A 16,439-nucleotide genomic window follows, 5' to 3' on the forward strand; every position below is an offset into this window, starting at 1 on the left:
CAAGGCCAAACTCAAGCGTAATGTCTTCGCCATGATTCGACAAATAGGACAGCCTACCTTTTTTGTCACTCTATCATGTGCAGAGCAAAGATGGAAGCCATTGCATGAATGTCTTGCTGCACTTAATCCACAAATCAATGAATCTAATTTCCAATCTAGTGCACATTATATACGTGCGTTGGTTCGTGCAGATCCTATCACCACAGCTCGATACTATGTCCATAGATTCAACGCACTTAAGAAAGAGTTGAAACAAAATTAAAAAATATTTGGCCAAATCATGGATTTTTTCTTTGTCACAGAATTTCAGCATAGGGGAAGCCAACATGATCATGGATTAATTTGGATTGACAATTCTCCAAAGCTTGGGATTTCTGATGACAAAGAAGTGATTGCTTTTGTTGATAAATACATCTCAAGTGACAAAGATGAATTACCTGTTGACCTACAAAAAGTACAAATCCATTCCCATCGTAGAACTTGCAAAAAAAGAAAGAAACATTGCCGTTTTGGATTTCCAAGACCTCCTGCACGGTAAACAACTATCTTGCGTCCAATACGATCAAGTGAAAGACGGGAATCCATTCTTCTTGCGAATAAGACACAACTCGAAAGTCAACTTGTAGCTTTGCCACACTGCCCTGAAATGAGTTTTGATGATTGGTTATCCTCTTTAAGCATGGATGAAGACATGTACCTTGAGACACTCTCAGTTTCTCTCTCAGAACCAACACTTTTGCTCAAAAGACAACCAAAATATATATACACAAACAATTTCAACAAAACAATGTGCACATTGTGGGATGGCAATCTTGATATTCAGTTTATTTTCAATCCTCATGGAGCTGCTGCATACTGCACATCATATATGACAAAAATAGATTCGACCACAAGCAAAGCAATCAACAAAATCCTTGAGAAATGCAAGAAGGAGAGTCTTCCCACATTGGAGCGTCTTAAGAAAATTGGAGGTGCCTTGATCAATGCTCAAGAAATCACAGCTCAACAAGCAACATACATTTCACTATCTCTTCCATTGCACAGCACAACCAGGCAATTTATCTTCATCAATGCAGACTACCAAACCCAAAGAACACTATTGTTAAAGAGGAAGACTTCCTTGCAAGCACTTCATCCTGATGACATAGACATATTCTTTGATGATCTCGTAACAAAGTATACAAAAAGACCAGCTAGCATACAAAATCTTTGTTTGGCAGAGTATGCAAGGAAATACACTATCTCACAAGGGACACACCACAAGTGAAAAAAGCCTCGGATCATCAGATATACAAGCTTCAACAAGGAGATCGACAGCGAGAGACATTACCACCAACTATTTCTGATGTTTCTACCATTCACAAGCGATGAATCCATGTTCGATGCTTTGACATCAACTTGGAGAGAGAGATATGAGTCTAATATTGCTATAATTGCACGAAACATGGAGCCTTTCACAAAATTAGAAATCAACAATCAAGAATCATCAACATCTTGCTCAATATCCCCACAAGAAACTCAACAAGAACAATTCACTTATGAGCTTGATCTCGACCTACCAACCACAAGGCATCATACCACTCAACTACCAACATCATCCAAATTCCTTGGAATGTCATATGAAAATTATCACTCAATTGTCATGAGTTTGGATATAGAGCAAAGACATCTTTACGATTATATTATGACACGAAAGAGAGTATGCCCAAATGACAAAGTCTACCTTTTTTTAACAGGAGGCGCCGGCACAAGGAAAACGTTTACTTTGCGTGCAATCATCCAAGGCTTGGTTCGACACTATGCACCTTCGATAGAAGGAAATATTGAGCTTCCAACAGCATTGTTGATGGCATATACAGGCAAAGCAGCATTCAACCTTGGTGGCACAACAATACACTCTACGTTGCACCTTCCATTGATGCTGACTGAGATGGTCCCTCTTTCCAACGACACCCTCAATGACCTATCCTAGGCAAACGCAAACCTCAAACTAGTTGTTTTTGACGAGGCTTCCTTAATAGGCAACAGGCTGCTGCGTATTATTGACACAAGACTCCGATCTATAAAGCACAAACACAATGAACCCTTCGGTGGCCTAGACGTTATCTTTTGTGGCGATCTTTGCCAAGCAAGCCCTATCCGTGATCGTTGGATATTCAGCGACACAAGCAATACACTTGACATCCTCACAGCATCGAGCTGGAACACACATATCACATGCGCTGAGCTAACAACACCAATGCGCCAATCAAATGAATTGTTTATAGAGGTCTTAAATAGGATACGTGTTGCGGAGCAAACACAAAGAGACTTGGCATTAATCAATGACACATTTGCAAACAACAAATTCGACATTTTTACAACACCTCATCTTTTCTTCACAAATAAATTAAAGTCCAAGCACAACCAAACGGTCTTTGAGAACTTGCAAGAGACACCATACATCATCAAGGCTCATGACAAATTCCACAAAACATGCTCAAAGACCCTAGTCATTCCAAACAACCCTCAAGTAACTGTTGGATTATCCTCCATCCTTGAGCTAAAGCCAAGAATGATAGTCGAACTTTGTGCTAGCAATATCAGTGTGCTTGATGGTTTGGTCAATGGTGCAGATGGAATCTTCCAAAAAACAAACAACAGAGCACAATCATTGATAGCTTGGGTGGAGTTCTTCGATACCTCAATTGGGAGAAGACAACGATCCCAAAATGCACATCTCTACCATGCAAAAATAAACAAAAAATGGACACCAATACTTCAAGTCACAAAAGACTTTTAGGTAGGAAAGAACCCACTCAACCTAGTCTCAAGAACACAACTCCCAATACAAGCAGCGAACGCACGCACAATCCATAGATCCCAAAGCTTGACAATGATAACAGTCGCATTCGACCCTACTGGGATCCAATCTCATGGCTTGGTCTACATAGCTCTATCACGTATCAAAGACCCTGCAAATCTACATATTCTTAGTCCCATTCTCAAGAGCCACATCAAAACTGACCCCATAGTCCTGAAAGAAATCAAACGTCTCCGAACAGATGCTAGATGGTCCTACTTGAACGAGCCCCTAGTTGCACTTGCACAAACACATCATATTGTTGCATCATTAAACATCGTCTCAATCAACAAACACATTGACCACATCAAGGGCGACCCAAACTTCATGTCATCCAATATCTTGTGCTTCCAAGAAACGAAACAAAAAAAAAGTATGAACCCCCTGACACCAAACTTTGAGCATATTCAACATTATAATGGTTATGGTGTATCTATATTTCACCATCCAAGCATTCAATCCATATATCAAAAAACTGTCTCAAGAGTAGGACTTGAAATAATTGATGCAACTTTCTCTTTCGAAAATCAAACTACAACTCATATCCATGTCATGAATGTATACAAATCACCAAACACACCAATAAAAACACTTCTTTTAGAACTCCAACACTTGATACAAGAAAACAATAAAAAAAACCTGAGCATCATACTAGGGGACTTCAACATCGACATCAGCACCACAAAAACCCAATACCAACAGTTGGAATCTCTACTTCATTCGGAGAACTATCGGCAACAAATCAAAGATACAACAACCATCTATAATTCAATGCTAGACCATATTTGGGTGAGAAGCCAACAACCTCACTACATTTGTGGCACAAGATTTTGCTTTTGGTCAGATCATTCAATCACATATATGCTAATCCCAAAATAAATAACCCAAAGATCATTGGAGGGGAAACCTCCCCTCCCTTCCCACTTCCCCCTCCCTTCCTACCCACCAAACCATCGAAGCAAAGGGAATCTACATTCATACCATCCAAACACCTACTTTGATGTATATCAACTCATCTCACCATATGTATCAAACACAATTTTTGTAACCTACAACCATTTGGTCAACAGAGTTTTTCCCCCTACTCGATCTTGAGGCTCAACATGCATGTACAATAATTACCTCATCTCTAAAATGTGTGTCTCCCAAAGCAACTATGCTAGATTCAATGGATTTCCACCTGCCTCTCTTTCTCGATTAATCTTCGCTTTCCATTTTTCTATTAGCAAGGAAAATTTCTATGGCAGGCCTCGTGATTTTATCACATTTTTTCATCTTGTTAAGACTTTGCCTTGTTTATTTTTTTTTGTCCTTGCTCATCTTATATTATTTTCAACATGAACACACAATTTATACTTGTTCTTTTTTCTTAGGATGGGACTACATTGCTTTTATTTTGTGTACCTTTTTATTTTTAAAGCTTTTAAAGAGTAAAGAGCTTTTTTCACAAGAACAAGCGATGGTGACTCTCTCTCTCTCTCTCTCTCTCTCTATATATATATATATATATATATAGTATTTTTATTTCCCTCATATCTTGATTTTCTTTTTGGAAAGCCATCGTGAAATCTCACCTTGTTGTAAAGGAAATGAAGAGGAGAATCACCCTTGATTCTCATAGTGTGCAGCCGCCAGAACGTTGAGAAATTTTTGAGTGTGCTTACCTTGAGATTAGTTACCACCACCAGAACGTTCAATTTGTGCTCAATGCGCATGGGAATTGTGCAACGTGTTGGGTGTCTTGCATGCGGCACTGCGTTTAAGTAGGTGGTGACATTCAATAGCACCAGGGTCTAGCTGTTGTTGGCAGGCAGACCGCCTTTGCGCAACCACTCTCTGGTAAGTGCTGTGCGCCTGTTCTCGTTTTTGTCTGCTTGCTGATTGCGAGACATGCCCAACTAGGCAATTGAAGCCTCTTTGTGTAGCTTCTTGCATGTTTGTACAAGCTGCATGCCAGGGTGAGCAATGGAATTGCACAGGCTCTTGGGATGCGTCAGAAAGGGCAAAAGGAAGGCGAACGAGGGTAGAGGAAAGGTGTGCAGCTCGTGTGTGTGTGGTCGGTGGGGGGTTTGCAGGAAAGGGCGCTGGAGGGCAGAGAGAGCACTGTTTGCTCTGCGGAGTCTTCTGTCCTCTGTGGGCGGTGGGCAGCCATGGTGAGCAGGGCTTGTGTGTGCGCAGGACAAGGATGCAAGGGAATGCGCGGGGGGGGGGGGGTGCAGGGATTCTGATTATAGGTGTCTCGATTTTTTTAAAGGAACTGTTTTAATTTTTAGTTGGAGTTGTTTCACGTAGGCAGTAGGTGTTCAATTCAATTTTCAGCTGGAGTTGTTTCACGCAGGCAGTAGGTGTCTCGATTTTTTTAAAGGCAGTAAGTGATTCAAATTTTTTAAATGTGTAGGCAGTATACTGGTGATTCAAACAGCAGGAGGAAGTAGTGATCTTGAAGGTATAATTTGTTTTTGCAAAGCAAATCATTTAATGCCCTATATCATCATTTGATTAAATTATGTTCTTGAATTTCATGCTTGCTATAGTTTGTTAAGCGGGATGTGCTTTCATTGGTTTATGTTCACGAGGGTCCAATGTTGTAGGTTATCATGGTGAGGATGAAGAAAGCTACACGTTCGGTTGGTGATGGCGGGGATGCATCTGCATCTTTGGTCCGTAGGGGTAGACCTAGGAAGATCGAGGAGGAGCTGTTGGCGACTGAGAGTAGGCGTCCGAAGAGGTTGTTTGAGCTAAGTATCACTATCTCCGTTGGGGGGGCGGACGTAGACAATGGCCTGCTTCCTGTGCTAAAAGAGTTCCTAGAGAAAGACACTATTGTTGGAATGTGTTCCATCGAGCGTGGTGGAACGGTATTCCACTTGCACTTCCAAATGGTCGTGTGTATTATGTCCACGTCTATTATAGCAGTCAAACAAAAAGGTGAAAACATACTTGGGATGGGATAGAGAATCGCCTGTGGGTGCCACAGTTCTCTGTAGGGCACTGAAACAGAAAAACATGCACACGTTTCAGGGGATGATTTCTTACTGCTTAAAAGACGTAGGTAAAGATCATTTTGAGAATGTTGGCCACAACATATCTCCTGATGACATTAATAAAGGGATCGAGCTTTACACGCTTCATGGGGCAGACAACCTGAAGAATAAAGTCTGCTTGACAAACACCAATGTGTTTGATAGGGCTTTCATGTATTGGAGATATAGTTTGAATCATCCTTTTGGTCATGACTTTCTTGGTACTCTGCACCGCATGATTAAGAGCGGCAAGTACTATCTGTCCTCCACTTGGATTACACCTTACCAAGGGCGTGGAATGGAGCAACGGAAAATTGCTGCTGTATGGAAGTGCATGGCATTTTCGAGCACAGTTACGTACAACAACATACTCGACATTTTTGTACTCCAAGGTGCCACTCACCCCCGTCTGGATTGGTTCCTAAACAGATGGCAAAACAATGAAAGGTATTCCATTAACTCCTCCTTTGTAATGTGACGGTCTAATTATTGGTGTTATTATTTGTCTTTATGAACCGCAGGGAGCAAGGTGAGAATACGGCAAGGAAGGAAGTGGTGAACATATCTGATAGCGAAGACGACGATATCGACGCTATCATTGGAAGTGACTTTATTCCACTACTGAAGAGAACTAAAACTAACGTAATTCTAGATACGTTGGTACAATTTTCTTTTGCTGCATTTGCTTTGTTTGTCGATGAATTTCTCTTCTGTATGATGGCTATCGTAGGTGCGCGCGATGGAGTCAACGGAGGCTGCTGTGGAAGTTGAGGGAACGCAAACGGATCTAAGTCAACATGATAATGTAGACGATGCAGTATTTCAAAGATTAGATGATGTATTGATGCAAATCTGGCGCCAGCTCCGTGGTGGCAATGCAGACGACAATGACACTCTCCGTGCTTGCATAGTCAATTGCACACAGAGTGTCAAAGACATGTTGCAAGATGTGCAACTTAACGCTGCTGATGTCCAGGTTGCAACAACAAATAAATGCTTTGTCAAGGGAAATAGTTTCTTTCAAGTCACAATTGAATAGGTTGAACGCAATAGCTGTCAGACTAGGAAACATAGCATCTAGAAATTTCCGCTTATAACAGCAACAATAGTTTGAATAGCAATGGGACATTTGTAATTACCTTTTTGGTATATATTCTTATAGTTATTGACAGAAGAAGTTATTGTAATTGTTGTGGTTATGAATTTTAAACAAAAATACAGTTCTTCATATCGTCTTCTCTTGTAAGAAAGTTGTTGTCGTTTTGTCTCAAGAAATGAATATCGCCTCGCAAATCGTTCCCATGGGTTTTTTTGTAATTCTTAAAAATTAATGCAATTGTCTATGGTCTACTGCTTGGATTTAAAGAAGATAATCTTGGAAGATATGAATTTCTTTTACGCAGAGCGAGTAGGTCGAACCTTGGCAAATTCGTCGATTTAGGCAGCACGTCGGGTGTAGATTCGCCGGTTTAGGCAGCACCGATCACAAAATCATGCTGCAGTGGCTGGCCACCACTGTAACTGGTATGATTTTGTTACCCGGGTACATAATGAAAGTGATTTGGATTTGGACTTATATTGTGAAATTGGAATTGGATTGGGATTTGGTATCTGGTGATTATTTAGCAGTGTTTATGTGATGAGACTTGACATTATGAGATTGATGATGAGCGTGACCAATGATATCCTGATTCATCAGGGTATGACATATACTGCTTATTCTAGTGGTATGGGACACTAGAATAGGTAGTATGTGGATGACGGCAGGCATAAGCAATATTGTCTAATTTTATGAATTTTGTTACTATTTGATACAGATTTCTAATCATTGTTTTTGACAAGTATTGTTTGCAGATTTTTATCTTCGCAACTGAGAACAGTTGCTTTCCAACGGAGAGGTATGTTATGGAATTGATATTTATCCATTTATTGTAGCTAACAGGTGGCAAAAGCATTAGCAGATAATGGATTATGCAGAAGGATATTGTATTTTATGTATATTTGATTATTCAAGTGCTCTTTATGAGCTTTGGTCATTTATGACCGGCCGGCCAGTTTGTACTCACATTTGACCATTCAAGAAATCTATAAAACAAATACGTGCAAGAGGAAAATGGTCAATCTTGCACGGGGGGAGATTGTACCCAGTGCTGTGTGTTTTCTTCTCTCCTCTCCTCCCTCCTCTCTTGTCGTGCCGGCGTAGCACTCCGCTTTAGGAGGTGCACCTGCACGTGCTCTCTCAATCTCATCTCGCTCTCTGTCTCTCTCTCTGTTCGTGTATCTTGCGATCATGCGACCACGTGATTGTGCCAGGTATGCCGATTAGTCTGTTTTATGTTGTTTATTGTGTTATTTCAGGTATTTCGCAGGGCAGCCACACTCCCGTTTGTAGCATAGTAGTAACGGGACGTGCCCAAACTGACATCAAGAATTTAGCACTGAAGTAAACAAGCACAAAGTGCATCGGCAATTTTTTTTAAAAAAATTGAATATATGATGATTGGATTACCTTTGTAGATGTTTGTAGAATGGCCCAATTTCACTGCTTTCTCTACAACTGTTTGAGCAGTGAGACCAAGGCAATGTTGCTCTTTGTCATTCGTGTTCTGATAGATTTTAGAGTGCAGTTGGTTACTTGCTTAGTTGGTTGTGATTGCTGCCAGCCCGGATTTTGTTGTGGAACACGAGCGAATGAGTAGAACCAATTGACATGTCGGCAACAACAATAGCTCAGCTTTGGGACTTGATGAGCATGGGAAGAAGCTAGTTGTGGCCCATAGGGCTCACTATACAACAGAGGGCTACTAATGGGGGTGTGCGCATCTATCGCACGTGTCAAAGCAAAGGACTTGTCGTACACTGTGTGCGAGCCACAAATGGCTGCAATCTCACAACCAGATTAACCTAGCAAGCTCAAGAGAGCAAGGGTGTGTCACTCACCGCCCTACGTTCGCCTTCGTGGAGGATTTCTCACCGCGAAGAAGAGGGAGCTACCATCGTGTCGCACTCAACCGCCTCGCCGCCGCCGTCGTGCCATCGCAATGCTCGATCACTCTCTCTCTCTCTCTCTCTCTCGCATACACACACACTAGGAGATGAAGAAGAAGATGGAGATTGAGCAAGAGCACTCTTCAATTGCACAAATGAGAGAATGAGTGATTTTTAGGTGTATGTGACTTTTATATGAGGTCGCCCACTCACACTTGGGCGCCCATGCTCAGCCAACTAACCCTTGAATGTTCCAGTTAGAGTGCAACTCTCATCGGCGATCACTCTTACCCTTTTCATATTGGACCGACAAGCCCAACCCATGATTACTAGAAGTGGACGCTGGTGGTTAACATACCTCCCTTCCTGATGTAGATTCCGTCCTCAGAATATAACAGTGCATCATCGGATCCACGATAGGAGTACCTGTAGTAGTAGAAGAAAAACGACATTGTGAAAGCTCAAAAGCAGCAAGTGCAGGCATGCAATAAGTGAGATGCATACATGATATTTTAGGAAATACAAAAAAAAAAGTTGATGAATTGTAACATTGCCAACTAGAACAAGCGTAGTACTTGAATAAAATGCAATTGAGTTAAGATCTATTAGGTTGACTCTAAGAGAAGTACACAAGAGCTAGGGCTAAAGTAAGTACTAGATTGACCAACATTAAAAAATGTCGACTAAAGAGTAATTAACCCTAGGAATGCTCGTTGGGTCTAAAGACTAGTGATCTTGTCACTTATACCACTTAAGTGTGATGAACATGAAATACAAGAAAGTTTGTGCTATTTACTTTCTCTTTTCTCTTTTTTTTTTTTTGGTCATAGTTGCTATAAGTAGCTGGGGGACTCGAGGTCTCAAATACCAGCTTGAGCATAAACTAACCGGAAGACTCAAGGTCTCAAATACCAGCTTAACGCATGGACTTCCACAACACAAGTCTTAGGTGGAATAAGCTAGAGAGAACTATAATATCCTCATAACCTAAAACATTACTAAAGCTACTACAATTAATAGACTATTTAGGAATTAAAGTCAGCAATAAAGTGGTATAGTTTAGCCTAAGGTCTTGATACCTACTTAAAGCCAATTAATAGACAAAAATCAAAGAGAAGAACAAGGTACTAGAAGTTGTTGGGATTAAAGCCCAAGTGGCCTCTTATACGGATATGGTTGGCCGCCCTCATAACTCACTTATCACTAACTCTTTGTATATACTCACTTATACTTTTGTGTATAACAAGGTTTTTGGGAGATAACCCTTCAAACAAATTCCCTGCATATTGTGTAAGATCTCTGTGTATCTGTGTGTGTGTGTGTGTGTGTGTGTGTGTGTGTGTGTGTGAGTCGATCCACGCTCCGCTCCACGACTTCAATTGGTATCAGAGCTTGGTCTAGTGCGGTTTTGCGTAATTGCGCGCGCAAACACTTTTCAGACAAATTCTGGATCCGGATCTTGGAGATTCACACTCGGCGTTCCGGGAGTATTTCCAGTAGGTGACATGTGGTTTTACCTCCCTTTCGAAGCCGTTTATGTCCTTAGAATTTCATTCTGAGCACTACATCAGAAGATAGGTTTCAGCCGCAAAGAAACCCGTCTTGTGTAGATTGGCAAGCAGGAGGTGGTCGGCATCAATATCAACATCGACATACATCACTCATTCATCCTCAAAGAATCATCTATAGTCCAGGTACACATATATACCATCAGATATATATATATTGCAGTCTGCATTGCTACTTCTTGTGCTTGCCAGGTTCCAAGGGAGGTGTGGCCATACGACGGCTTGACACCATTGGCATGTATTGCATATTGATGTACTGTGATTGTGGGTCTGCTAGTTGTGAGTCACGCTAGCAGACAGACCACCGCAGTGGTCATAGGACAGTGATTGGTCTATTGTAGGATGTATGCTAGTTCTGGGCAGTTTGCTGAGCCATCTGTGAGGGTCGTGTGTGAGGTTTTTTGAAGCCAAGCACTGGGGGCTGGGTTATCCAGTGTGAGGTGGATTAGGTTGTTGGAGTGCCCCTCTACACGCATCCTCTTCGGCGACTTTTATCCCATAGGATGTATGACTTTGTGTAGACACTGGATTGCATCTTATGCGTCAGACCGTTGAGGCATTGTTCAAGGTTCACTCTTGAGACAGATACAGGTTCTGTCATCGCCCAGACTGGAGACAATGCATGCTTACAAGATAGCATATTACATAGATTTTCAAATTTGTCACTGGTCAGCTATTTGTGGTTGTTTTTTGAGCTATCTTTTGGTTTCCAGAGCTCAGTTTACAGGGGAGACTCTGTCAAAATTTTTCAAAATACTGACAGTTCCTGAGGAGAGGTGTTTAGCTTGTTGTTTACAACTTGTTTACTGTGTACAGAGGCCAATTTACAGGGGAAACTCTGCCGGATTTTTCCCAGAAGTAAACAGTTTGGCAGATATGGCATCGTCTCAAAGTGAGACTCTTTACAACATAAAGAAGCTGGATGGCACAAACTTTCCATTTTGGAAGAAGCAGATTTGGCAGGTTTTGGTGCAGAAAAAACAAGTGAAGCCACTGAAGCTCAAAGGGGAGAGACCATAAGGTATGGCTAAAGATGAGTGGGAAGAGCTTGATGAGTTAGCTTGTTCCACAATCATGCTGACACTGGCAGAAAATGTTTACTTCAACGTAGCAGAAGAGACTACAGCGTATGGCGTATGGCAAAAGCTATGTGGTATGTACGAGAAACAAAGTGCTGCTTCTCAGATTTACTGGCTCAAGAAATTGGTGGATTTGAAGATGAAGGAAGGGACAACTATGTCAAATCATCTCAATGAATTTCACACAATTTTCAGCCAGTTAACAGCACAGGAGATAGTCTTTCCAGATTCAGTGAAGGCTATGTTTCTCTTAATCACTTTGCCAGACAGGTGGGATACTTTTCGTACATTGTTAAGTAATTCTGTCGCGCCAGAAGGTCTTACAAGTGCCAATGTAGAAGGCAGCTTGCTCACATAGAAAGTGAACAGGAAGAATATTGACAAAGGCAAAGGCAATAGTGCTTTGGTCGTTCGAGGGAGACAACAGTCTAAAGAGAATAAGGGTAAGAAGGCACAAAACCGAAGTAAGTCTCGTGACTCGAAGTCAAAGGATGACATAGAATGCTACCATTGTGGCAAGAAGGGTCACATGAAGAGAGACTGTATGAAGTGGAAACAAGAAAAAGGCAAAACAAAGAGTTCTGAGCAAGATGAAAAGAAGAGTTCAGTGAAGATTGAAGAGGTGAATGTCACAGGATCTGGTTCAGACAATGATTCTGGTATAGCAGCTGGTGACATCTTCCTCACATGCAATCTTGATTCTGTTTTCTTGACTGCAGAGGACGGACATGCTATGAGTGATTGGATTATCAACTCAGGGGCATCTTTACATGTTTCTCCGCACAAAGAGTTGTTTACATCATATGTGACTACTAAAGATTATGTCAGACTTGGCAATGAGCAGGTTTGTGACATACTTGGAGTGGGAGATGTGCAGTTGAAGTTTCAGAATGGCTCTTCTTTATGGCTCAAGAATGTCAAACATGTTCCAGCAATCCGAAAGAGCTTGATCAGTACAGGGAAGTTGGATGATGCGGGTTATGTGACAGTTTTTGGGAACAGCGCTTGGAAGATCTCCAAAGGTTCGATGACTGTAGCACATGGTAGCAAGTCAGGAACTCTATACACTTTACATGTTTCAGAGGTTAAAAACCATGTAATCAATGTGATTGAGCAGCCAAGTGTGTCACTGTGGCATCGTAGGCTGGGACATATGTCAAAAAGAGGAATGGAAATACTTTCTCATTATGCTTATTTGCCTGGCTTTTCATTTCAAGATTTTGAGTTTTGTCAGCATTGTGTTTATGGTAAGCAAACACAGGAATCGCAAAGATCAAAGAGGAATCGTAGGGACGAATGGTTAGCTCTTGTGCACAGTGATCTATGCGGACCAATGCCTAGTTTGTCAGTAGGGGGAACAACGTACTTTTGTACATTCATAGATGACTATTCTCGCAAAGTATGGGTTTACTTCTTGAAGCACAAGGATGAGGTGCTCAAGGTCTTTAAGACATTCTTGCAGCTTGTGGAGAATCAGAATGGTCAGAAGCTGAAGTGCTTGAGAACTGACAATGGTGGAGAGTACGTTTCCAAAGCTTTTCAAGACTTTTGTGAAGAAAAATGGATTAATCGGGAACTTACTACACCATACAATCCTTTACAAAATAGAGTTGCAGAATGTATGAATAGGACCATACAAGAGAAGGTCAGAAGCATGTTGTCAAATGCTGAGTTTCCTGATGGATTTTGGGCGGAAGAAGTGGCTACAACAGTCCATTTGATCAACAGGTCTCCTAGTAGGGTTCTGGATAAGAGTGCAATGGCCGAGATGCTATGGACAGGCAAGGCACCTTCGTATAAGCATCTAAGAGTCTTTGCGTGAAGCTTATAGCCATATTCCTAAGGAGTTCAGGAATAAGTTAGAACCAAAGAGCAAGAAGTGTATATTTCTTGGCTACGGAGAATCGGGCAAGATGGATTACCGGCTTTGGGATCCTGAGTCCAGAAAGCTTATTCGTAGCAATGATGTGCATTTTAATGAAGCCAAGTTTCACGCTAAGCCAGAGAAGACAGAGGAGATCAGAAGAGTTGTCTTTAGGGAAGATGGACCTAGTGCTAGCACATCAAGACAACATGGTCAGGCTCAGGAACAACCTATAGTGGCTAGAGAGGCAGAATCAGTTGTGGTGAGACGTTCTGAGCGTGTCTCCAAACCACCGGATCGTTATGTGCCATCTCTAAATTATGTCATGCTCACAGATTGCGGAGAACCATCTTGTTACAAGGAAGCATTACAAGTGGTTGACTCGAAAAAATGGCACTTGGCCATGCAGTCAGAGATGACAGCTCTGCATAAAAACCAGACATGGAAGCTGGTTAAATTACCATAGGGCAAAAAGGCTCTACCTTGTAAATGGGTTTACAGGTATAAGATCACCGCTCATGATAGTTAGCCAAAGTACAAAGCAAGGCTTGTTGCCAAAGGCTTTAAGCAACAGGGCATTGACTTTGATGAAGTCTTCTCTCCAGTGGTCAAGATGACTACATTGAGATGCTTTCTTGCATTGGTTGCTATATTGGATTTGGTGTTGCACCAAATGGATGTCAAGACAACGTTCTTGCATGGTGATTTAGATGTGGAAATTTACATGCAGCAGCTAGAAGGATTTGTTGAGAAAGGCAAGGAAGATTTGGTATGCCAGTTGTTAAAAAGTCTTTATGGCTTAAAACAATCACTGAGGGCATGGTACCATAAGTTCCACCAGTTTATGCTTTCTCAAGGCTACAAATGTAGTGAGTTCGATCACTGTCTATATACAAAGAAGGCTAAGGATGGCAGTTGGCTGATCCTTATTTTGTATGTGGATGACATGTTGATTGTTGGCAAACACTTGGAAGAAATTTCAGCTTTGAAGTCAAAGATGGCAAAATCGTTTGACATGAAAGACATGGGTGAGGCAAGTCATATACTTGGTATGCGCATTGAGAGAGACAAATCAAAGAAGTTGATTTGGTTATCTCAAACAGAGTATATTGACAAGGTTTTGCAACGTTTCAATATGGAGAAGGGAAAGGCATTGAGTGTTCCATTGCCACCATATGTGAAACTTAGCAAACAAGATTGTCCTGTGTCTGAGGAAGAAAAGGCTGAAATGGATAAGATTCCATATGCGTCTGCGGTGGATAGTTTGATGTATGCAATGATTGCTAGTCCGGATATTGCATTTGCAGTGGGAGTGGTTAGCAAATATATGTCAAATCCCGACAAGAAACATTGGGAGGCAGTGAAAGGTATCATGAGATACTTAAAACATACAAAGAGTATGCGCATATGCTATGGTAGTCAGGATTTGAGTGTCAGAGGATACAGTGACTCGGATTATGCAGGAGACTTGGATAAGAGGAGATCTACATCAGGCTATGTCTTTACATTGGCTGGAGGTGCCATATCATGGCGATCTCGATTACAAGATTGTGTTACGCAGTCTACTACAGAAGCTGAGTATGTTGCAGCAAATGAGGCATGCAAAGAAGCTATTTGGCTTGGTAGCAGACTTGGGAATCAAAGTAGATATGCCAGAGTTATATTGTGATAGTCAAAGTGCTATACAATTGGCAAAGAATCCAGTGTTCCATTCGAAGACTAAGCATATTGATGTGAAATATCACTTCATTAGGGAAGTACTTGAAGATACAACTGTTGAAGATCCACACCAAGGACAATCCTGCTGATCTACTCACAAAGGGACTTCCAAGAGAGGGCTTTGTGCATTGTCGTGAGTTATTGGGCATTGGATAGATGGCAGCCATGTAAATCTTTGTACATTTATGTTCATAGATTTACAGTTACTTAAAGTTCCACATTGGACTTTAAGTGGGAGGTTGTTGGGATTAAAGCCCAAGTGGCCTCTTATACGGATATGGTCGGCCGCCCGCCTAACTTACTTATCACTAACTCTTTGTATATACTCACTTATACTTTTGTGTATAACAAGGTTTTTGGGAGATAACCCTTCAAAGGAATTCTCTGCGTACTATGTAAGATCTCAGTGTATCTGTGTGTGTTTGTGAGAGAGTCAACCGCTCCGCGACTTCAGAAGTTTGAAAAAATTATAGCATCTACATTGGCAATGTCACAACTTCATAAATTTTATGCATTGTTAGAACTCAAATGACAAGATGCAAACATGCAACTATGGAAAGCATAGATAAAAGGAAGTAGTACACCTGATATAATGGAGAACATCCATTGTAACATGTAAACATCCATTGTCGTTGTCCTTCGAAGGCATCCTTATGTAGTCACAAACTGCACAATAGTCACCATCAAACATCCACCTTCCAGAGGCACATCAATGGGAAAAAAGAACTTTGCTAATCACTAAACTCTAAAACAGAAACACTCCTATCATATTAATCCTACCTACCCTCTATCACTCGAGTGATGAGAATCAAAGTAAGTGGAGGTTGGAGAGCTTGATCGGTAGCTCTAAGGCTAAACCGCCATCCTCATCACCAAGGTAGGTGTTATCCTCTTCGGTAAGGCCGTGTGTCTCGTCTGTCCAAGCACCATTATCGTCCTTGTCCTCTTTCGTGCAAAATAATATTACGAATGTCACGAGGTGTACATATTCAGCTCGGGAAAAAGGATAAACTTGGGCAATTAGGCGAACTTCCTCGATAGAATAGGGATCTATCGTAGTCAAGAGGCGGACCATCCACTCTATCTCGTCAACATTTCTCTCACAAGCGAGTGTTTCAACCGAATCCCATTCAGAGGAAATAGGAGGATAACATAAATGCATTATTTGGGACAAATAAAAATAATATTCGTAAGAATCACCATATTTGTGAACACAATAGAGGATGGTTAGGTGTTTGATGACATAGGTTTCTGTTTCAATGTACGTAATGTGACATGTGTAGGTCTAGGTCAATGATTTTGACTAGTATTGTGCACACTCATTTGCTAATTGCTCTTGATCTTTATTTTTATTTT

At 41.3% G+C, this 16,439-nt stretch overlaps 1 pseudogene; it reads left to right on the plus strand.

Moving 5' to 3' along the window:
- Positions 1 to 5,439: 5,439 nt before the first annotated feature.
- LOC147450374 (uncharacterized) lies at positions 5,440 to 6,962 on the plus strand (annotated as a pseudogene).
- The last annotated feature ends 9,477 nt before the right edge of the window (positions 6,963 to 16,439 follow it).

Source organism: Adiantum capillus-veneris, chromosome 9 (assembly GCF_014529385.1).
Source record: "Adiantum capillus-veneris isolate H3 chromosome 9, ASM1452938v2, whole genome shotgun sequence".
Taxonomy (NCBI): domain Eukaryota; kingdom Viridiplantae; phylum Streptophyta; class Polypodiopsida; order Polypodiales; family Pteridaceae; genus Adiantum; species Adiantum capillus-veneris.